Source organism: Ascaphus truei, chromosome 6, assembly GCF_040206685.1.
Source record: "Ascaphus truei isolate aAscTru1 chromosome 6, aAscTru1.hap1, whole genome shotgun sequence".
In the NCBI taxonomy this organism is placed as follows: Eukaryota; Metazoa; Chordata; class Amphibia; order Anura; family Ascaphidae; genus Ascaphus; species Ascaphus truei.
The window spans coordinates 96,614,674-96,637,973 of NC_134488.1; the positions used below are offsets into that span (position 1 = coordinate 96,614,674).

Consider the following 23,300-nt stretch of genomic DNA (forward strand, 5'->3'; position numbering starts at 1 on the left):
TAGAAGCGGAGGTGTAGCTACGTGTTGCGCATCTCGCCGACGTGGAGGACTCATGACCTGGTCGCGCGTCACTTGCACCCCGCGCATGCCTCTCTGCAGAGCATGCCGGAGTCTTGGAGGCAGTACCGAGCTTGCGCTGATCCGTGAGCGGCACTGGGGTCAGGGGTCGGAGTCCAGTGTGTGTGTGTCACTCCCGCGCTGGGCCTGCCTGTCAAAGGAGCGGGGGCAGAGACTGAGAAGGAGGTTAGAGGGGAGGCTGGGTGAACGAGTATGCCGCACGCCTGTGCGGAGGCGGGGCTTGGAGGTGGAGCCCATGGGAAAACAGATTGAGTGCGCGTAGTCTGCACGTGCGTGCATAACAGGGCCATGAGATTGTGCATCCTGGGCGTCTGTCGCAGCAGGGGTTCTCAGGTGAGGAGAAGGTCTCCAGCCACCAGAATGGCGAATCCTCACAGTACCCCCCCACCTCTAGGAGCGACCTCTGGATGACTCCATTATGGCTTGTTTGGAAATTTTGAATGGAAGATACAGACCAACCTGGCTGCGTGAACACTGTGTCTCGGAATCCAGGATCTTTCCTCCGGGCTGAAACCCTTCCAGTGTACAAGATAATGCAACAAGCCTCTTGAAAATTTGGAGTCCAGAATGGATTGTATATCGTACTCAGGTTGACCTTGCACCATGTGAGAAGAAGTAGGTGAAATTGGAACCGAGTGTACATTCTGGACAACTGGCTTGAGTAAGGAAACATGAAAGACAGACAGAATCCTCATAGAAGAAGGCAGCGAGAGTCGGTATGCGACCGGATTGATCCTTTCTGTGATAGGAAATGGACCGAGAAATCTGGATGCGAATTTCATGGCAGGAACTTTCAGCCTGATGTTTCTGGATGACAGCCAGACCTTGTCGCCGATTTTGAATTCCTGAGCAGGTCTGCGGTGCTGATCTGCCTGGGTCTTCTGCTTATTGGTGGCTGTCCTGATGTTTACCTTGACCTTTTTCCAGAGATTTTGCAGTTCTTTAATCCTGTTGTCTGCAGCTGAGACTCCTGATGAGGAAGAAGAGAGAGGAAGAGTAGACGGGTGGAACCCATAGTTCATGAAAAATGGGGACTCCAGGGTTGATCTGCTTTGTGCGTTGTTATGAGCCAATTCTGCCCAGCGCAAGAGCTCGGACCAGTCGTCCTGGGAATCGGACACAAAACATTGTATGTATTGTTCTAGGGACTGATTGGTCCTCTCAGTCTGACCATTTGTTTGTGGGTGATATCCGGAGGAAAAATGTAGAGAAATGCCCAGTTGTAGGCAAAAAGAGCGCCAGAAGCGAGACACAAACGGAGAACCTCTATCCGATACAATGACCAGTGGTACTCCGTGAAGACGGAAGATTTCTCTGATAAAAATATCAGCTAATTTGGAAGAGTTGGGAAGGCCCTTGAAAGATATAAAGTGGGATTGCTTTGAGAATCGATCCACCACCATGAGGATCGTGATCATGCCCCTGGATACGGGTAAATCAAAAATGAAATCCATGGACAAGTGTGTCCATGGCCGGTCGGGAACAGGTAAGGGCTGAAGACGTCCCGAAGAGAGATTCCTAGGAGTTTTAGTCCTGGCACAAGTTGGGCACGCGGCTACTACGTCCTTGACATCTTTTTGAATCTCGGGCAACCAGAATGTTCTGGAGATGAGATCTAAAGTTCTCTTGGTCCCCGGGTGACCTGCAGATCTGGAGGAGTGACTCCATTGGAGAACTTTTTTGCGGTGCAGGGGAGAAGTGTAAAGACGACCCTCAGGAACTGTAAGATCGGCACAGATGTGATCCTGTTGCCGCACGATATTTTTAATGACGTTGAAGGTAGTTGCAGAAAGGATACATTTGGAAGGAAGGATGGGTTTTTGTTGGTCCTCAGATTTGTCATCCAAAGAGAATTGACGAGAAAGGGCGTCCGCTTTGACATTCTTGGTTCCAGGAAGATAGGAGATTATAAAGTTGAATCTTGAGAAAAAGAGTGACCATCTGGCTTGGCAGGCTCCTAGGCGACGGGCTCCTTCAATGTATAACAGATTTTTATGGTCGTCAAGATTGTTATGGGATCCTCAGTACTTTCCAGAAGGTGTCTCCATTCTTCGAGTGCTAATTTCATGGCCAAGAGTCCACGATTCCCGATATCATAATTGCATTCAGCGGAAGAATTTTTTTTTTTTTAAACGCACAAGGGTGCAACCTGGACTGAGGAGTTTTCCTCTGAGAACGAACAGCGCCAACACCGACATCAGATGCATCGACTTCGAGGGTAAATGGAAGTTTGGGATCGGGATGGATAAGAATAGGTGCGGACACAAACGCCTTTTTAAGGCGAGAAAAAGACTGAATGGCCGTGGGAGACCAAGATGTGGGATCTGCTCCTTTCTTAGTTAATGCTGTAAGAGTGGCTACTAAGGATGAGAAGTTCTGGATAAATCTGCGATAATAGTTGAAAAATATTTTTTAGCGCACAACTTTTACGTAACTGTTTTCTTCTTATTGTATTACGGAAAAAAACATTACAATGCAATCTGTTTATTTTTATATTTTCAATAAAATTACAGGTAACTGCCTGCTTGGGTGGGTGGGTGGTTGACTGCGTGGGTGGGTGTCACGGTAGACCCAGCTTATTAACACTTTACCATCTGGATCCTTTCATTGAATAAAGCATGAAATAAAATAAATTGTATTTATTCACATAAAGAACACACACAGCTTGAATTAAAAAAATTAACACAAATAACACACTTACTGGCATGGGGCAAAACAAAATAAAAATGTCCACGGAATGAAATCCACAGAAAGCCAGTGTCTAGGCAGGAATTCCCACACGTGGGGTTGCTACACAAAAAGAGCCGTGTAACAGTCCTTGGTTAGGGGCGCTAGCGGCAACCCCTGTATCTCCGCCAAGAGTAATATTTTCATTCCCCCAATGCAGGATTAGTTAGCAAATCCTTAGTCCTTACGAATACTGGAAGCTGGATACAAATCTTTGGTTAAGATGGAATCTTCGTTACATGATGGAACTTAGATGGAACTTAATCTCAGATGACTCTGACCTAAGATTGCTGCACCAACTTTTAAAACTTTCACATGTCCCATTTTTTCAGTCTGCAGCGAATCACTGCGTGGGAACCAATTATCCCACCTATAGCAAAAGTTTGCCAGTCACTCCAAAAACTGTCACAAAGCCTCAGTATCGCAACTGAGCCTGTGCAACAAAAATGTCATCTTCCCCCCACTGGCCACTTGCCACTTAGCATATGCCATCCTGCTTTCTTAATGAATGGCGCTCAGTCTAGCTAGGCCAAATGGACCCTTTGAAGTGAGGATAACGGTGTTCCAATTAGCCTTTCCTGCTAGCAATAGATTTAACACCTCTAGGACAAATGTCCCTTTGATCTAGTATCCATAAGCCCGCCCCGCTGAACAAATGGCCCTCACACCTCTATTTCTTTGAAGCTCAGAGGTTTCTTTTTTCCTGCATTTCAAAGCCCAGGATTACACACCCTACATGTCAACAAAAGGTTTAACACCTCTAGGACAAATGTCCTTTTATGTGTTCGTACCTCAGTAATGCCCACACCAAATATCATCTTTCTAGGATGCTCCTAACTAAAGTTAGCTATCGGCATTCATGTGGTTTTAATCTTTTCTCCTCATTCAGAAAACATTGTTATCATAATTCATACATTTAACCCCAATCCTGGATTCAGAGTACCTGGGCATTTATGTGGGTACCTCTGCTATACTGGGTAGGTTGGGGGTATTTTTCACAATCACAGTAATGCATACGCAATGCCCAGGCCCAAGAGCTGACATTCTACATTTGAACTTAAAACCCCTATAACTCTTTTCACCTTATCCCTGGTGAGAGATGTACTGAACCCCACACTGGCGTCTGGGGTTAGGGCATATTTCAAGAACCTTTAATGCAATTCAGTTCCCTGCCCGGTTTTACTGTCCTGGTTTGTGCTGAAGCAGGGGGATATGGCGGTGAGGTGCAAACTGCGTTCTAGGGAGGATTTTGTCCGGTGATCTGTGTTACTCATGTCCTCAGGAATCTGGGGGGATTTCTGAGTACATGTTTCGGGGGATCCCACAACAATGGCCCCTGTCTACCCAAACACACCCTGACAACATTTGGCGGCCCTGAGTTACGGTTACGGTATTACCTCTCTTTTTTACTGGCCAGTGTGTCCAAATACAGGATAGTCCGGTTTGATACTGGACACCTAGGCATTTAATTAAATTGTATGAGACTTTCTGTGTAGCTTCTCAGACCTCTCACAACAGCTCCATGCAGCACTACCTACCTGTGGCATAATGAGCCTGCTATGTATCTTAACTTTGTTCTTTCTCGTGGCCTCATGGAAATGTTACTCCCTCTATCCACTACAAACTCCTCCCTCCTGGCCCACACCCAACATCACCATACACCCTGGACTACTCAAAAGCCTTGCACTATCTACTGAATGTTGGTGGAATACTCTAAAAACTAGCACACCAACAACTGCTCACTCTAATGGCAAACATCACAAATTTACAACTTGCAAACAACTACTCAAATTTCTAGTCATACTATTACTCTCTTTAGCAGGTGATATTGAACCTAACCCAGGTCCTCCCATTTCAGCTCTGTCCCATACCCCTGAGAATTCCACCTTTAAATTCCAAAAAGGGCTATCTGTCGCCCATATAAATATTCGGCGCTACTGCCCAAACTGGATGAACTAAGGGCATGGTGCCTTATGCATAAACCCAAAGCCATTGTTCTCACAGAAACATGGCTAACTCCTAAAACTACCGATGCAAATATTGCCATTCAGGGATACTCCATTTCTAGGAGAGATAGGTCAAAGAGAGGAGGATAGGTGTTATTTTATATTGCAGACACCTTACAATTTACACTGTTAAATTGTCCCCCAAGCCCATCCTCTTTTGAAATCCTAGTTGGCAGAATCTGCCTCCCCTTTTCTAAGCCCATCTTGCTTGCTGGCATCTACCGCCTCCCTAAAGCCCCTCTACAATCCCTGACTGATATCACCCAGTTTCTTGGCTCCATTTCCTCTCTAAATGAGAAGAGTGAGCTGTTAGTTCTTGGGGATTTCAACTTCAATTGGCTTGACCCTAAAAACCACAAAATCCAGATACAACTTAAGTCACTTAACCTATCGCATCTCATTTCCCAACCCACACGGACAAACCTGAAATCGCATAACCATTCCTTGCTAGACTGGATTCTCTCCTCAAATCCCAGCAGATTCCAATCCTCTGGCATCCTTCCTGACATTTTCAGTGACCATGCAATAGTGTACTGTGTAAGGAAAATTAAACCACCCCATTCAAGCCCTAAAGTTCTCATCACTAGAACATTTAGAAACTTTAACTCACAACAGTTTCTGTCTGACCTTACCAACTGCCCTTGGCACAGAATCGATTTAATTCCCGACCCTGATTCTGCGCTCGACTATTTCCAATCCGAGTTCATAAAACTCTGTGATACCCATGCTCCGCTACACAGAATAAGGGAACGGGGGGCCCACCTTCCATGGGTTACAACTGACGTTATAGCGCTCTACCAGTTCAGGGATGCCTTGTGGAAAAGCTACAAAGTAACTGGCACAACGAAGGATCTCAATCACTACAGATGCCTGCGGAACATGTGCACAAGGCAAACAAGGCATGCAAAAGCACAATATTACTCTGACAAACTCCACCAGAATACATCAAACCCAGCTAACTTCTGGAAGGTTATTGTAAGAGCTGTGTGCAGAGGTACGCAATGGAGACTGGTTTTAAGGTGAAATTAAATAAGGCTTTATTGCGCCTGTTGCTTTAAACACAGCAAACATGTGAAAATCCACAAACAAAATCTGCTCCACGTTGGAGTATATTTACACTTGTAGTCCAGCGATTCACCAGCCCAAATCATAGAGACATTTATATATATATATAGCTAAACCCCGTTATAACGCGGGTCTCGGGGTCCACCCCGAGACCACCGCGTTACTAACGGGGTCGCGAGAAAAAAAATGGCCGCCGCGCTTTAGCGCATATTCATCCCGCGGGACAGGAGATGGGAGCGGGCATGTCCCTCCGCTCCCCGCTTCCCCCTGTCACCGCGGGACAGCCCGCGGGGCAGGAGATGGGAGCGGGGATGTCCCTCCTGTCCCCGCGTCCCCCTGTCACCGCGGGACAGGCCGCGGGGCAGGAGATGGGAGCGGGGATGTCCCTCCTGTCCCCGCTTCCCCCTGTCACCGCGGGACAGCCCGCGGGGCAGGAGATGGGAGCGGGGATGTCCCTCCTGTCCCCGCTTCCCCCTGTCACCGCGGGACAGGCCGCGGGGCAGGAGATGGGAGCGGGGATGTCCCTCCTGTCCCCGCTTCCCCCTGTCACCGCGGGACAGGCCGCGGGGCAGGAGATGGGAGCGGGGATGTCCCTCAGGTCGCCGCTTACCTCAGATCCCGCTGCCTGCATGGAGGTGGTAGCGGGGGGTTTCTTCTCCCCACCGCTGTCCCCGGTGCTCCCGCTGCCTGCGCGGGAGGAGGGGGGGGAGCGGGTGGTGGTGCTGGTCGCGGCCTTTCCTCTGCTCCGACCCCACCCCCCGTCTGTGTAGAGTGAGAGAGTGTGTGTGTGTATGTATATATGGGAGAGAAAGTGTGTGTGTGTATATGGGTGTGTGTATGTGGGTGTGAGTGTGTGTAAGTGTCTGTGAGTGTGTGTAAGTGTCTGAGTGTGTATGTAAGTGTGTGTGAGTGTCTGTGAGTGTCTGTGAGTGTGTGTGAGTGTCTGTAAGTGTGTGTGAGTGTGTGTGAGTGTCTGTAAGTGTGTGTGAGTGTGTGTGAGTGTCTGTAAGTGTCTGTAAGTGTGTGTGAGTGTGTGTGAGTGTGTGTGAGTGTCTGTGAGTGTCTAAGTGTGTGTAAGTGTGTGTGAGTGTGTGTGAGTGTGTGTGAGTGTCTGTAAGTGTGTGTGAGTGTGTGTGAGTGTCTGTAAGTGTGTGTGAGTGTGTGTGAGTGTCTGTAAGTGTGTGTGAGTGTGTGTGAGTGTCTGTAAGTGTGTGTGAGTGTGTGTGAGTGTCTGTAAGTGTGTGTGAGTGTGTGTGAGTGTCTGTAAGTGTGTGTGAGTGTGTGTGAGTGTCTGTAAGTGTGTGTGAGTGTGTGTGAGTGTCTGTAAGTGTGTGTGAGTGTGTGTGAGTGTCTGTAAGTGTGTGTGAGTGTCTGTGAGTGTCTGTGAGTGTCTAAGTGTGTCTAAGTGTGTGTAAGTGTGTGTAAGTGTGTGTGAGTGTCTGTAAGTGTCTGTAAGTGTGTGTGCGTGGGTGTGCGTGAGTGTGTGTGAGTGTGTGTGAGTGTCTGTGTGTAAGTGTGTGTGAGTGTGTGTGAGTGTCTGTAAGTGTGTGTGAGTGTGTGTGAGTGTCTGTAAGTGTGTGTGCAGTGTGCAGTGTGTGTGCAGTGTGTCAGTGTGTGCAGTGTCAGCAATGAGCAGTGTGTGTGCAGTGTGTGTGCAGTGTGTGTGCAGTGTGTGTGCAGTGTGTCCAATGAGCAGTGTGTGTGCAGTGTGCAGTGTGTGTGCAGTGTGTCCAATGAGCAGTGTGTCAGTGTGTGCAGTGTGAGCAATGAGCAGTGTGTGTGCAGTGTGCAGTGTGTGTGCAGTGTGTCAGTGTGTGCAGTGTGAGCAATGAGCAGTGTGCAGTGTGTGTGTGCAGTGTGCAGTGTGCGTGCAGTGTGTGTGCAGTGTGTCAGTGTGTGCAGTGTGAGCAATGAGCAGTGTGTGTGCAGTGTGCAGTGTGTGTGCAGTGTGCAGTGTGCGGTGCAGTGTGTGCAGTGTGTCAGTGTGAGCAATGTGCAGTGTGTGTGTGCAGTGTGTGTGTGCAGTGTGCAGTGTGTGTGCAGTGTGTGTGCAGTGTGTCAGTGTGTGCAGTGTGAGCAATGAGCAGTGTGTGTGCAGTGTGCAGTGTGTGTGCAGTGTGCAGTGTGTGTGCAGTGTGTCAGTGTGAGCAATGAGCAGTGTGTGTGCAGTGTGCAGTGTGTGTGCAGTGTGGCAGTGTGAGCAATGAGCAGTGTGTGTGCAGTGAGTGTGTGCAGTGTGTGCAGTGTGCAAAAAAAAAATGTAAAAAAAAAATTTATTTAAATTTTTTTTTTTTTTTTTAAAACGGGAGCCACGGGAAAACCGCATTATAACCGAATCGCGGTATAACGAGGCGCGTTATAACGGGGTTTAGCTGTATATATATAGACAGACATAGATAATCAGTCATAAGAAAGGTCTTATCTGTCTCGTAGTTGTAGGGGGAAGGCTTCTCTCTTTCCTGGGTTGCTGCCTTTTCCTCAGGTTATCTCAGCATTCAGGTGTAGAAGTCTTGTGAGCTCCAGACATCTGTGATCCCTCTGTCAGTCTCATCTGTGAGACTCAGGAACCTCTGCTCTGTCTGTTTCCTTGGTCAGCCCAGTTGTGGACTAAGGAATTTATATTCCTGTCTCAAAGGCAGGCTTTTCTAACCAACCTCTAATCAGCCAGGTGGTGTTGGTTAATTGACTACGAGCAGTTAACCACCACACTGCTGGATTTGAGGCACCTTTTTGAACAGGGACAAATCCCCTGTTACATACCTCCCCTGTTTGTGGGAAGCTCGGGCTTGCCACGGCCAAAGCCCATCCTTCCACTCTCATTCGAGATATCTCAGTGACTTGAATGAGAGTGGATGGAGGAGGAGAACCCTCAGTCCCGCTGGGATTGGAGCCCTTCCTCCAGTTTAGTAGTGTCTCCTCTAGAAGGTGCTTGAGATCAGCAGTCCTCAGTGGCTCAAGGAGAACCTTTTCCAAGTCCAGTCTTTCTACTGACCACGTGGTCATGAGCTTTCCCCTGTGCGGGAGCTCCTCTTTTTGTAGGCAGACTGTATGGCGACAGTCGCAGAGCGTTTATGCAAATCGCTTTCTCTCGCCATCTTTCCCATGTACTCCACTTTAGCACCAAATGTCCACTTCATGGTATCACAAGAGCGCCCAAGAATAGGCCCCTGAGCCCTCAGTTCTTAAAGCTGTCTTCCTGCACTTTTCCCATTCAATGTAGTTGCCAGTTCAGCTTCTTTGGGATTGAGTTGCGATTCCAGCTCCATTTCCAGAGAACGTCCTATCTTTTCAGCTTCCTCAGCTAAGGATTCTTCTGGCTTTGATTCTGCACTCCTACCTCTACCCTGTTGGGCAGCTGCAGGTTTGGCTAGTGCTTTCTTAGGTGGCTCAAACTTCGTAATCTTGTTTTGAAGGTGAGTGGTGTCCCCAGCTCTCACTTTACCCTTGTCCTCACGGGCATTAGTTACTGTGGGATACCGATGCTTGGGCAGAGCCAATACCTTTTTCCGTATTGAAGGCATCTGTAAGTTACTGGTCTGCAGAGTCTCACTCTGTTTCTTGAGTGTATCCTGCCATTCTCCTTTCAGGGTCTTTATTTCTTCCCTGTGCTTTCTCTGAGCTTGCTTCCACCTATCATTCATTATTTTGTGGAGCACTGTGAACTTCTTCGCTTGGGCCGCCGATACTCGTCTCAGTTTCTGGACCTTTTTATGCTCCCTCTTGTACAGAGTCACCTGGCCTCTAAGCTTAGTCTCTACCGATGCTTTGGTGATAGTCAGGGTAGCCTTCAGTTTATCATGCTGCTTTGCGAGGACACACTGGGTAATCAGACGTTCCTGCAGCTCTTGTATGTCATTAGCAGCCTGCAGATTTTCTTCCTGCAGAGTTCGTTGCTTCTCCTTGGCATTCTGGAGGTGTGTATGCAGACCTTGCAGGTGGTTCTACAGTCGGTGCTCTGCTTCAAACTTCTCATCTTCCAACAGTTTCTTTATTTTTTCAAGCTCGTGCAGCTTTTCATTCTTTCCATTGACGTGGTCTGTCAGGAACAAATCCTCCCTAAGTCTGCTGGTCAGAAAGCGTATCGTACAGCAGATGCCAATGCCAATGATCAACTATGGAGACATAGTATATGGCTCAGCACCCCAAACCCACCTTTGCAAACATGACACCTTCTACAATTCAATATGCCGTTTTGTTCTCCAATGCAACTACAAAACACATCACTGCGAAATGCTCAAAGAACTTGATTTGTCATCACTCGAGTCTAGGCGCAAAGTTCACCTTTCCTGTCTTGCCTTCAAATACTTTCTGGGCAAGCTACCCATCTATCTGAACAAGCTCCTCACCCCTACCACATGCAGCACTTATCATCTGAGATCAGACTACAAAAGACTGTGCATGGTACCAAGGTTCAGCAAAGTATCCGTTCGTTCCTCCTTCTCTTACCGTGCACCCCAAAACTGGAACAACCTACCGGAGACTCTCACATCCACCACCAGTTTAAGTTCTTTCAAAACGAAAGCCGTCTCACATTTTAATCTGGTCAGTAACTGTTTCATACGCCTATAATATATTTTTTCTTTAAATGTGCATGCAATGTCTTCTATATAATGTATACCCTGTTCATTTATGTAACTGTATTTGTAACCATGTATTATTTGTCTTATTAACTATGTCCAGGACATTCTTGAAAACGAGACGTAACTCTCAATGTATTACTTCCTGGTAAAACCTTTTATTTATAAATAAATAAATAAATCACTCTTATGTGAGTTCCTTGACCGCCATGTCATTCTGACATAATGCTAATGTGGTAGTCTTGGTGCCTACTGATTCTTGGGATAAACGAGACACATCTCGATATAAAAATACTCCATGTTTTTTAAACACAAATGAGCAGGTCTGTTGTAAATAAAACAAGAGGAAAAACAGCACAAACGCATATAGTGAAGTAAACTCAAATTATATTGTAAAAGTATATGGTAAGATATCTGCGTACATCAAGTTAAAACATATCAGGCATGTCGTGCACTATGGCATAGGTTACCAGGCACCGCACGCTGAGGACATCAGGAGCACTTCCTCGCACAACCCCTCAGGTGATGTTCAACTGGAACCTCAGGGTAGATTCCTGGGCTTAGGTGGCTGTTCTCATGCCCACATCAGGGAACTTCCCTCTGACGTGTGTAGGACGTCCGTCTGGTGACTGGCTTGTAATGGCCATTTCGAGCGATGCTGTAATCATCCGACGGTCGTCATCGCTTGGCGGCTTGCCGCAAAATCGTGCGGAGCAACTGAACTGCAAGCTTGACTGCGGCTCGTATTGTTCCTGCACCGTAACCATCAACATTACAAGCCAGTCACCAGACGGACGTCCTACACACGTCAGAGGGAAGTTCCCTGATGTGGGCATGAGAACAGCCATCTAAGCCCAGGAATCTACACTGAGGATCCAGTTGAACATCACCTGGGGGGTTGTGCGAGGAAGTGCTCCTGATGTCCTCGGTGTGCGGTGGCTGGTAACCTATGCCATAGTGCACAACATGCCTGATATGTTTTAACTTGATGTACGCAGATATCTTACCATATACTTTTCCAATATAATTTGAATTGACTTCACTATATGCGTTTGCGCTGTTTTTCTCTTGTTTTACTGTCTCTAGGGGTGCCGAGCCACTCCACATGTAACAGCCGCAGACGCCCTACCAACAATAGAGGTTGTTGTTAGCTTACCATTTCACAGATGTGTTTAACAGGTGAATAATTATTCACATTGACAATTGAGGATCACCATAGTAGCGCACTGTATATATCTCTGTTGTTAATAAAGCTTTGCTTCAGGGATAAAAAAAAAGAAGAAAAAAAAAAAAGGTGCGGTGGGGCATGACGTCACGCTAAGGGCGGAAGCGGCGCCATCTTGTTTAGCTTTGCCAGCAGTTCCCCCTCCTTCCCTGTGTTTCTTCTTCCTGAGGTGAGAGGGCGCAGGCTCCGGGGCGGCTCCCGCTGTCTGTTGGGCCGTGCGGAAGGAGGAGGAGGCGGAGGCATCTAGGAGTGTCGGCGGAGACACCAGGAGGGAGGCCCGGGAGGAGCAGGGCGGCACGACAAGCACCCTCCTGCGGGGGGGACAGGCACGGAGCGGGGAGAAGAGACACCTGAACCGGCCGGGGAGCCTCCTCCATCCTGTCACCGACTGAAAGAGACAGCCCACCGAGGAGGGGACACAGGTACAGTGCTGTGGCAATGACTAGTTACTGACAGACATCTCTCTCATATGCATGTATGTGTAGGAGTGGTGAAACGTGTGTGTATGTGTAGGAGTGGGGAAACGTGTGTGTGTGTGTGTGTGTGTGTGTGTGTGTTATACGTTATACATACACACACTTGCTACAACCCTCACCCACGCAGCCACACCTAGATAGATATAGATGGATATATATGGCCATTTCTAAAACGTGTGCATCTATATAAATACGAGAGACCATTCTTTTCCCTCTGTGGAAGCCATCACATCCCTAGGTGTGTTGCCACCTTCTTGATTTTCTTGCTGTGTTCCTCATTGCTGTTGGTCTTCCTTCCTTCGTTCTTAATTTCATCATAAGGAGTAGTGTGACAGTTTGCCCCCTTCCCTCTCTCAGCTCCCCCTTCCTTCTCTTCCTTTCCACTCCTACACTGCAGAGAAAAGCTAGTTTAATGCTGGTGGATTCAGACTGGTGACCTGACAGAGAATACTGCTCACTGCCTTCCTGTGCTGAGGTCAGGAGAACAGGGGCTTCCAGTACTAGAGGAAGTGTCAACTGGTGCCATTTAATGCCATGTGTTTCTTTTATTGTACTTTTAGCATCCTAATGCCTCCAGTGCTGAAGGGTTTGGCACCTGACCCCTTCAGTGTTGGAGTTAAAATGGGTGTTGCAAGATCGTTTAGCAAAGCAGGGGTTTGCATATACAGATCTTCGTAGATGTTATTACCTAGTTAACTGAAGCAATAATGCAGAATATAGCACATGCGTTAGAGTATGCATGTGTTACGACTGGCTTCAATGGAGCCATGGTATTTCTTGCGTTAACGGATGCAATAACGCATACTACATCTATGTAACATCTCTTATGTCACCCTTTCTCATTCTCTATTGCTCTTCACAACTGGCAATGCTGTGATTGTCCCACCCAGCAAAGTTGCATACCATATAGTATTTTGTTCACCTTGCTTGAACGTCTGTGGAAAGGAGGCCCGTATCCCTTGCTTTGTAGTAAAAAAAAAAAAACCCTGACATCTCTTGGCTGCTGTAGGTGCCTGCAGACATTGCTGTCAGCATTGCATTGCTCAGCAAAAAAGGGATTTAGCAGGAAATAGATTAGCACTGGTCTCCAACCTACAGCGCTAGTAGTTTGTTTTGGCACACACTGCGGTGTCCGGTGGTGCACTGCAATTGGGGAAGAAGATTAATAACGGTAATGTAGATACAGATCAGTGTGAACTTTGACAAATATGCAGAATGAAAGCATAATAATAAACAGGGCGAATAAACACTGCATCAGGGTCTTTAAAGAATGCGTTCATTTAAAGTGACAATCCAGCAGACTAGGAAAATGAATTATTTGGCAAAAAAGTTAAATGACTTCTAGTTTGGATACACCTGGCACTTCTTCCAATGTTATGTAACAGTGCATTTTTTGTGTACATTGGAATATTTGTCCTGTGCACATGGTTGAGACCTCACAAGCCTTGAATGCATTTGTACATTGTGTGTGTTTATCTCTATCTATTTTAATATTATACAGCTGGAGCGCTATCTCTCTCATTTCAATTAAGGGAGGAAGACTTTTAAAAAGTGCAGTCCTTCCTAGGAGTAAAGGAAAGCAGGTTTAAAAGGTTGAATGCTGCAAAAAATAAGACACTGGCGTTACACCCATTCATACCCTTTAAAAGCCCCGCTTCAGGGTCTGGATGTAAGTAACGCCAAGTTAAGGTGTGACCTAGCTAACGCAAGGTTAAGTCCCCACATTAAATTTTTATGCACAAGTGTGAATATTTGATTTTACTGTAATGCCTCGGTTTCATCTTCTTTGCATGTCATCACCATTGCCCATTTTAGCTCTTTAAGGCAGAAAACATGACTTGGCGTTAAAATGATTGTCCTTTGACGATACGGTTAAGCTTAATTTGATAAATTAGATTGTCACTTTAAGTTACTTAATGGAGGTTTGTGGATCTGGGACAGAATTTCATTTTTTTTTTACTTGCTACGTGGGATTATCTCCTTGAGTGCAATCGCACATCTGAAAATATATAAAATACATTTGTACCGTGCTTCAGTCTTGTAGGGCGGTACAACTGTAATCATGAATACTTGCTGTAACTGCAAGACTGCCTGAGTTGAAACAATAACAATTGCATGGTTACTTAAATATTGGCTTCTCTCTGCCCATCACCTTCACCGCTGCAGCACATGGCAATGCAGGAGCCTCAAAGGATTTAGAAAACAGTTGTGATCAGCACATCATTTATCTCTTTACTGCTTTTTAAAGGTACATTACCATCTTGGGACACCTTATTGAAAATGTGTTATACAAAGCAAAAAGAGGTTCTCCATATTAGCAGAAAGGCATCACTGCCTGGAAGAATTACTTTTTTTTTTTTCCAACCCCCGTTCTTATTTTAAGCAAGCTCTTGCCATCCGTTTCTTGTATGAAAACCATGCCTAATTGATATAGTTTCACTGTCACCCAGAATACATTTTTCTGAGGGTGAATCTCTGATCTTTATCGGTACTTTTGGTAATTTAAGATCTGTCAGGAATAATCTGTCAAACCAGTTGGTACTGCAAAGCTTCTCAATCACTTTCACTAAACGGACTCGCCAGCAGGAACTTGTAGCCATTTTGGAAAATGACAAAAAGTCCTTTTAAATAATAAAATGTCACTTTAATTGAGGGGTGATATATGCGAATTGCTGCTTTTTAAAGGTGCAGTTCAAAGCTCAACAATTTATTTTTTTATTTTTAAACTTGGTGTTTTGGGGGGATTTTCAAATAGTGAGTGGTACAGAAATTAAAATTGGGAGAGTGTGGGTGGTAGTTGGGGTTACAGAAATGAAGCACGGACGTGGGTACAGTTCCAGTAGATCAAGACAACATTAGCTGTTACAATTGGTCATACAATTCACTCATCACTGTTTCATGTAAAAGCCAGGCCAGGTTGCTTTAGTCTGAGCAGGATTATTTTGTATTTGTTTCTGGTGTCTGGGGAAGTGTTCTTTACAAGGTGGGGAGGATCGCCTGTCTCAAAGCTTCCTTATGTTGCTTAACCATGGCTCACAAACGTTGTTTAATGTAGTCGAGGAGTCCTCGAGGTAAGCTGTTATATTTTTCTATGTAAAGCCCTTGCCAGACTTTATTGATGATTCTGGTATTTTTCTATAGTAAAGCCCTTGCCAGACTTTATTGATGATTCTGGTGATATCTGGTACCGGCCCCTTCCAAGAAGCCGGTATAGTGCACCTGGTGGTCGCTAAAAGATGGGCAATCAATTTATGTTCCTAGTATGTGGCATTTTGGGTCGGCCTGCTGAGTAATGCCACCCATAGGCTGGTCTCAATTGCCTGATCTATTACCCTGTTATTTCGTTGGAAGACCTTTTTTTGCCATAGATCTGTAGGGCAGCTTCACTTTTTATATGATTTTTTCTTTTTCAACCAATAAAGTAAGATACCGTGAAAGGACTTTTTGTTTGCTGGTATTTATTATACTTTCAGTTCTGTCTGAAACATGGAAAGCAGAGGCAGACGCTCATCTGTGAAACCAGCCATGCAGACTGGCGTGACCTGGAAGATGTAGTGGTGCACCCTCGCTACAGTCTCTGCCTGACATCACCATTATGTGTCTGCCCCTTGTTTCCATGTTCCCAGCAGAACAGAAAGCCAAATATGAAATATAGGGAGGTGGGGAGGCGATACTGAAAACAAATTTTAAATTGGAAAATCCATACACTCGGATAACATGATTGCAGAAAGTTGTGTCCATGTAAAAAACGAAAAGACTAAAAAGTAGTGGCACTCCAGTGGACTTCAAAAAGAAGCAATATGTGTATTGTCCATAGATCTCTGCACATACTTCTTGCTTCTTTTTGAAGATTGTATTGTATGTCTTTATATAGCGCCATAAATGTACATAGCGCTTCACAGTAGTAATACATGTGGTAATAAAATAAATAACAGATAATATAAATAACAGATCATGGGAATAAGTGCTTTAGACATAAAAGTAACATTAAGGAAGAGGAGTCCCTGCCCCGAGGAGCTTACAGTCTAATTGTTAGGTAGGGAGAACATACAGAGACAGTAGGAGGGAGTTCTGGTAAGTGCGTCTGCAGGGGGCCAAGCTTTGTATCATGTGTCCAGTATTATCCACAGTGCTATTCATATGCTTCTTTAAGCAAGTGTCTTAAGGTGGGTCTTAAAGGTGGATAGAGAGGGTGCAAGTCGGGTACTGAGGGGAAGGGCATTCCAGAGGCGTGGGCAGTCAGTGAAAAAGGTTTAAGGCGGGAGAGGGCTTTAGATACAAAGGGGGTAGAAAGAAGACATCCTTGAGAAGAACGCTAGAGTCTGGATGGTGCATAACGAGAAATTAGGGCTGAGATGTAAGGAGGGGCAGAAGAATGTAAAGCTTTAAAAGTGAGAAGAAGAATGGAGTGTGAGATGCGGGATTTGATCGGAAGCAAGGAGAGGGATTTCAGGAGGGGAGATGCTGAGACAGATCTAGGAAAGAGTAGAGTGATTCTGGCTGCAGCGTTTAGGATAGATTGTAGGGGAGACAGGTGAGAGACAGGAAGGCCGGACAGCAGGAGGTTACAGTAATCAAGACGGGAGAGAATGAGGGCCTGAGTCAGAGTTTTAGCAGTCGAGCAACAGAGGAAAGGGCGTATCTTTGTTAAATTGCGGAGGAAAAAGCGACAGGTTTTAGAAATGTTTTGAATGTGAGGGGCGAATGTGAGAGAGGAGTCGAGTGTGACCCCTAGGCAGCGTGCTTGGGCTACTGGGTGAATGATTGTAGTTCCAACAGTAATGTGGAAGGAGGTAGTAGCGCCAGGTTTGGGAGGAAGTATGAGGAGCTCTGTTTTAGCCATGTTGAGTTTTAGGCGGGGGAGGGCCATCCAGGATGATATAGCAGAGAGACATTCAGAAACTTTGGTTTGTACAGCAGGTGTAAGGTCGGGTGTTGAAAAGTATATTTGTGTGTCGTCAGCATAGATGTGATAATTAAACCCAAAATATGTTATTAGGTCACCTAGAGAAAGTGTGTACAGAGAAAAGAGAAGAGGTCCCAGGACAGAGCCCTGGGGTACCCCCACAGAGAGATCAATAGAGGAGGAGGTGTTAGCAGAAGAGACACTGAAAGTACGATGGGAGAGGTAGGATGAGATCCAGGATAGAGCTTTGTTCCGGATACCAAGAGTATGGAGAATGTGAAGGAGAAGAGGGTGGTCCGCGGTGCCAAATGCTGCAGAGAGGTCGAGTAATATGAGCAGAGTGTAATGACCTCTGTCTTTGGCAGAAGGAGGTCGTCAGTTATTTTAGTGAGGGCTGTTTCCGTGGAGTGAGCAGTGCGGAAGCCAGATTGTAGAGGGTCTAGGAGATAATAGGTGTTGAGAAAATGGAGCAAGCGAGAGAATACAAGACGTTCAAGGAGTTTAGAGGCAAAAGGCAGGAGGGAGACAGGTCGATAGTTAGAAAGACAGGTAGGGTCAAGCTTGCTGTTTTTGAGTAATGGTATGACTGTTGCATGTTTGAAGGAGGATGGAAAGGTTCCAGAGCAGAGGGAGGAGTTAAAAATGTGTGTGAGCGTAGGGATTATAGTAGGAGCAAGAGGTTTTAGGAGATGGGAAGGAATGGGGTCAAGAGGGCAAGTGGTAGAGGGAGAAGAGGCGATCACTGCATTGCCGCTACTTTTTTATTCTTTTGATTTTCGACGGTTTGTAAGATTACACAGAACTTTTTTACTCAGAACTGTTGTTGCTGAGCACCTGGGCATCTATTTAAAGTACCGTGAGTGCACCTTCTCTTGGACAATGTAAAAAATGAAAATATTTAGCAAACCTTATATTTGTACAATCGTTTTATTGGTCTCCTACACACATATTCTTGCAAGGACAATAGGTCATTCACATTTTCCCCACATGTCTGTTTGCCATTCTTATATGGTGACCGATTTATTGCCCAAGTGGGAAGCTAATTGTAACTTTGAGAGACCCAATCAATATTTCTCCTGCCCTTGACAAGTAGTCATTCAGAAATGCAATACTGTGATTGGTAATCTTTTATTAAGTTGATGTATTCTCCATCTTCTTTTTCCATAGAAAAAGCATATTATCAATATGCTTTTTCTATGACAAAAAATGGAGGAACCACCATTAAAAATGAAGAAATTACATTCATGGCAAAACCCCTTGGAACCATGTTTCGGCCGCAAGAATGAAATAATGGAAAAACTTTCCTTGAGAATATAGTAGAATAATCAAATGTTGATAAATTGGTTCTTGTTAAACCCATCTCTGTAAATACAAAGCGTAACAAACTTTTCCTTTCTTTACTTCTAGGCAGTCCGATAATACAGACCTTGTGAAACGGCTAAATACAAGGCTGTTTTTTTTCCCCGTCTTCACCCCCAGGTCTGGACATCTACCTGCAGACTGCTAAGTACCAACAACTAAAATACTTGGATTGAAATTCTGGACGAGAAGCACTTTGACCAATTGTTCAAGGCAAAAGAAGGCATATTAGTTAGCAGTCTGTCGAGTATTCATAAACTGTTGAATCAGTGATTTTACTCTGGATTATAGGCCCAGTGCCTGCAGCGAGAAGAGACCAGAGCTTACTATATACTTGTGTTATTACACCAGGCTGCGGGTGTTAGAGGCTTATTTGGGTGGAGACGTACTATAGGATGCTGCCATTCTTTTTCCGACGATAAGATGCAGCTCGGCATTGGAAAGGTAAGCTAAAACTTTGTATTTCCCCACTTGGTGGTAGAGCAGCTCTATGGGTTTTTTTTTTTTTTTTTTACGACCGAAAAATCCCATTGACTTCAATGGGGATTTTTGTCCAAACCCGTCCCAAACTGCTGCTTCAGTGGATACAGAATTACCCCTTAAAAGTCTTTGTTTGAAGATGGAGTGATAAAAAACTGCCAATTGGAATAGAAGCTCACAAACCTGCCAAAACAGCGATCGTTGTGCTTTTTTTTTGTTTATTTTTTGTTTATAACATTTATTTGTGTTTTGTAAAGTTAAACAGTCTTTCAATAATTGCAATGTCGAGTAAAGATGACACAGACTTTCCTTGCCACTAGTCTTGGCTTTTTGCTGATTCATCCCAGCAGGACTGCTCTGTGCTACGTGATTAATAGCCAGTGGTGCTGACTTTCATGCCACAAATAAGGTGATTGCCAGGCATAAGCAGACACAGCCAGGTATGTTCTACTTTTGAACACTGAGTTGCGGATGGGTTGGAGATATGAAGACGGTAGGGATTCCTTTATTCATGTAATATTAGCAGAGAGTATTGCAAGTTGTTTACACTTTTATAAGCTATTTTGAGCAGCTTGTTTCCGGTCTGTATGCGCTAGTATAGAAATGTAATTGATCACGTGACTTGGAAACGGACTGTATATTGCTTCTGTGAAACTATAATAATGCAGAAATTGATCCCCTGTTGGATTTTAAACCACAGTAGAATTTTAGAAGAATACAATTGTCTTTATTCTTTGATCAAATGTTACCGTCCTCCCGCTCCCAAAGCAGTTGATTATCCCATAATAAAATAAAAAATATTCAGTCACCATATTAGTAACTCATGGAGAGTTAGAGACCAAGATTGGGAAATGTACTCTTATCGTGAACAGAGCTCAGAATGCAGTTTTCCTGAGCTTGGTGGATATCTTTTATTAATCACAGAGCAAACACAGTGGCCAGGTCTCGTTTTGTCCCTGAGCTGTCACTTGTTAGACTTTGCTGACGACTTTTTCTAAGGCCTCGATTTTATAGTTGCTCCGGCTGTGCGCGCGCAACCTTGTGACGTCACTCGATGTAGGTTTTCAAATTCACTTCAGTATCAACAGTCTACAACTTCAAATGCACCTTCATTTATCAGTTGAGAAACAATGGTAATCAGCATAGTGTAAGTGTGATCTGGTGTAAGCAACCCTTTGCTTCTTGAAAGAGGCAATCCAAGCTGTTCATATATATATATATTTTTTTTTAATAAATAATGGATTGAAGCAGGGGGTCTCTGGAGCTGAACCCCATTAATTTGAGCTCTGTGGACCTCCTGCTTGCGGAGATACAAACCTCCGTAGTGGGTGCTGGTAGCCACTCCAGGGTTCACAATGTGGCTGCTTTTTGAAGCTCCCGGACTCTGTGAGCCAATAGGAAGCCGTGACATAATCCGATGCAGCTTCCTATTGGCCCGTTTGACTCTGGGGCTTTAAACAGCAGAAAACTGCAGGAGATACCTGCGTCCCCTTTGGCGGTAAGTGTGTCTGGAACAGGGGACCCTGGAGCTGAAATTAATGGTGTTCAGCTCTGGAGATCTCCTCCGCCCCCCCCCCCGACGTCCAAACCTGTATTGGAAAAAAATCCGGCTTAGTTTGAGCGATTTTGAAAGGTACCTACCTGCATGTCATTGCCACTGAATAATTCCACATTGTCACTAGCACAGGAAGCTTAACATTTGGAGAACTCTAGCCAGATGAAATAGACCAGCTGCTGTCTAGAATATAGTTTCACAGTGAGAATCCCATTCCGTTAAGAGATTTCTGATGTCATTTAGAGCAGGGGTGACCAGTCAAGGGCCACTAACAGGCCAGGGCTTGAGGACATCCCTGCTTCAGCAAAGGTGGCTGAGTCACTGATTGAGCCACCTGGGCAGAAGCATGGATATCCCTAATACCTGACCTGTTTGTGGCTCTTGAGGACTGGAGTTGGCCACCCCTGATTTAGTGTAATATAACTGAGGGCTGGTTTTTCATTGTGGGTCTTGTAATGAGCGTAAATGTTTCTACCATTTCCTCCTTTACACTGGTATAAATGTAAGGTCCGTTTAACAGAATGTGAAGAAAAAAAAGACAGCGCACGACCTCATAGTGTAAAATAGTACAATTATAAATATTAAAGTGGTATAATATGCACGTACAGCAAGGACAAATCAGTTGGACAGGGCATGTTCAGGGTACGTTACCGCTCTGATGATGAATCAAATACGTCTGGTGAGCGTCAGATAATCCTACGGCTCTCCTGCTCCAGGCACTGCAAAAGGTCCTTTAAACAGGCTGAACAGGGCTTCGGTGTGGACACTCAATCCAGGAACAAGTCTGCTTCTACGCGTTTCGTTAGTCAAACTAACTTCATCAGGAATGACTCCTGATGACGTTAGTTTGACTAACGAAATGCGCAGAAGTGAAAATGAATAGTTTATTGGCAAGTATTATCCCCCCAGCTTACTACTGTGACTTGTCCGGTTAGCCTTCAGCTTTGGAACTGAGCCATCGCGGGCTGGTTGTGGTTCACGGCAAAACCCTGTGACATCGGTGTGCTGCAAGTGGCGCTGTGGAGTCAGAGCTCATACTGTGGGACTCCCCCAGAACCGGAAGTTTATTGGGGTGGCATTGATTCATTTTGCTGAACTGGTACAGAGTTTGCCGCCTTAAAGGGACAGTAAACTTGTGAATCTTCAAGCAAGACTTGTTCCTGGATTGTGTCCACACCGGAGCCCTGTTCAGCCTGTTAAAAGAACCTTTTGCAGTGCCTGGAGCAGGAGAACCGTAGGATTATCTGACGCTCACCAGACGTATTTGATTGGTCATCAGAGTGGTAACGTGTACCCTGAACATGCTCTGTCCAACTGATTTGTCCTTGCTGTACCAATTGAATATTTATAATTATATTTGTACACTTTTACACAGAGGTCGTGCACTGTCTTTTTTTCCTTTTTTTTTTCTTCACATGTGGCCTTTATGGTGTTGAGCCATCATTACTGATGAGCAGACCATCTCCACATCACTTAAAAGGTTAAAAAGTATTTTTCCTTTGGTGCACACATATGGTTTAACCACTGAGTTTTATATAAGGTATTATATATAAGCACTGTCACATTCACCTAAAGTTAATTTTACAATTTGTGCACGTTTTTTTCTATTTCTTTCTTTAACCGTTTAACAGAATGCAAGTTTGCCCCAAGTACATCTCCTTGGTAAGTTTCAGGGAACATTGTGGATATTTCAGAGATAAGCGGCAGAAATCCCCTTTAGGACTTATGGGTACGAACACCCACAACAATTGTGACGATGCAGGAAACAACCATTTTTTATTTTTTTTAAATGAACACCATAACACGTTTCTTTTGGATATTAGCAGCAAAATCATTACCTGCAAGAGAAAATAGTTGCTATTGTAAAGCAGCAACCACCTTACTAGGAGCACCATTTTTAAATTCGATTTACAAGAGATGGAGTACAGAAGGTAAAAATGGGGGGGGGGGGGGGAAGGGTACCACCTTTGTCAGGGATTTACAGTAATGTAGATATAGTGTTATAATACTTATTTTTATATATTCTATCTTTAGGCACATCATTTTATACACAAATATACATTCAGATCATTACCTTTTTTGGTTTCTAGTCTGCGACGTCGGCTTCCTCATACCACGGTTATTACTCTCTCGTCCCAGGGCTCCCAAATTTTATAGAATATTTTTGTTGTGTGCTTAAGGGAGTCTGTCGGCCTCACCATTAGCTTGACCTCACTAATTCTCTGCACTTCTCCTCTTTTTGACGGCGGGGTAGGTTTCTTCCAGGCCGTTGAGATTGAGCACTCGCCTTACATATGTGAGATTAATTTACCTATATGCCAATTTTTATATTTTCCATATTTTTGGATAAAATATAGATGGGTCTAGGGGGATTTTGACCCTCATCACCTCTTCTATTAAATTTGGTATCAAAGCCCAGAATGGCTTGATCACAGGGCATAGATAACAGATATAAGCCATATCTCTTATCATGCCGCAACCTCTATCATGGGTCTGATGTTTCTGGGAATATTTGTTTCAATCTCTGGGTGTAAGGTACCACCTATCTAAAATGTTGTAACTATTTTCCTTTGTGATATGTGCATATTAAAGTCTTTCCGCTGAATATCTATCAGCTTTAGGTTCCCCCCCAGGTACCAGAGATACTAGGTTTAAATCTCAGGCCAATATGAAGCCTGTAGAGGTTGGGGGTGGAGGGGGGATTGTTGCTTTAAAACAACACTCATGGGACACCATCTATATATTATTGAAGTAAGGGATCTCCGGAGCTGAACCAGATTAATTTCAGCTCCGTGGACCCCCTGCTTCCTGAGATACTTGTCTCGGAAGGGAATACCGGTAGCAGC

General features: G+C 44.9%; 1 protein-coding gene across 10 annotated transcripts in view; it reads left to right on the top strand.

Annotated features, from left to right (window-relative positions):
• Positions 1 to 11,806: 11,806 nt before the first annotated feature.
• The window catches only part of EPN1 (epsin 1), a 65,077-nt gene continuing 53,583 nt past the window's right edge, over positions 11,807 to 23,300 (top strand). For 2 of the 10 annotated variants that reach the window (XM_075605261.1, XM_075605264.1), the window contains exons 1-2: positions 11,807 to 12,100; positions 18,468 to 18,863. The gene's annotated coding sequence lies outside the window, so the exon portion shown is untranslated. Of the gene's footprint in view, positions 12,101 to 18,467; positions 18,864 to 22,085; positions 22,386 to 23,300 lie in introns of all 10 variants that reach the window. The other 8 variants (XM_075605257.1, XM_075605262.1, XM_075605265.1 and 5 more) reach the window with 6 other exon arrangements.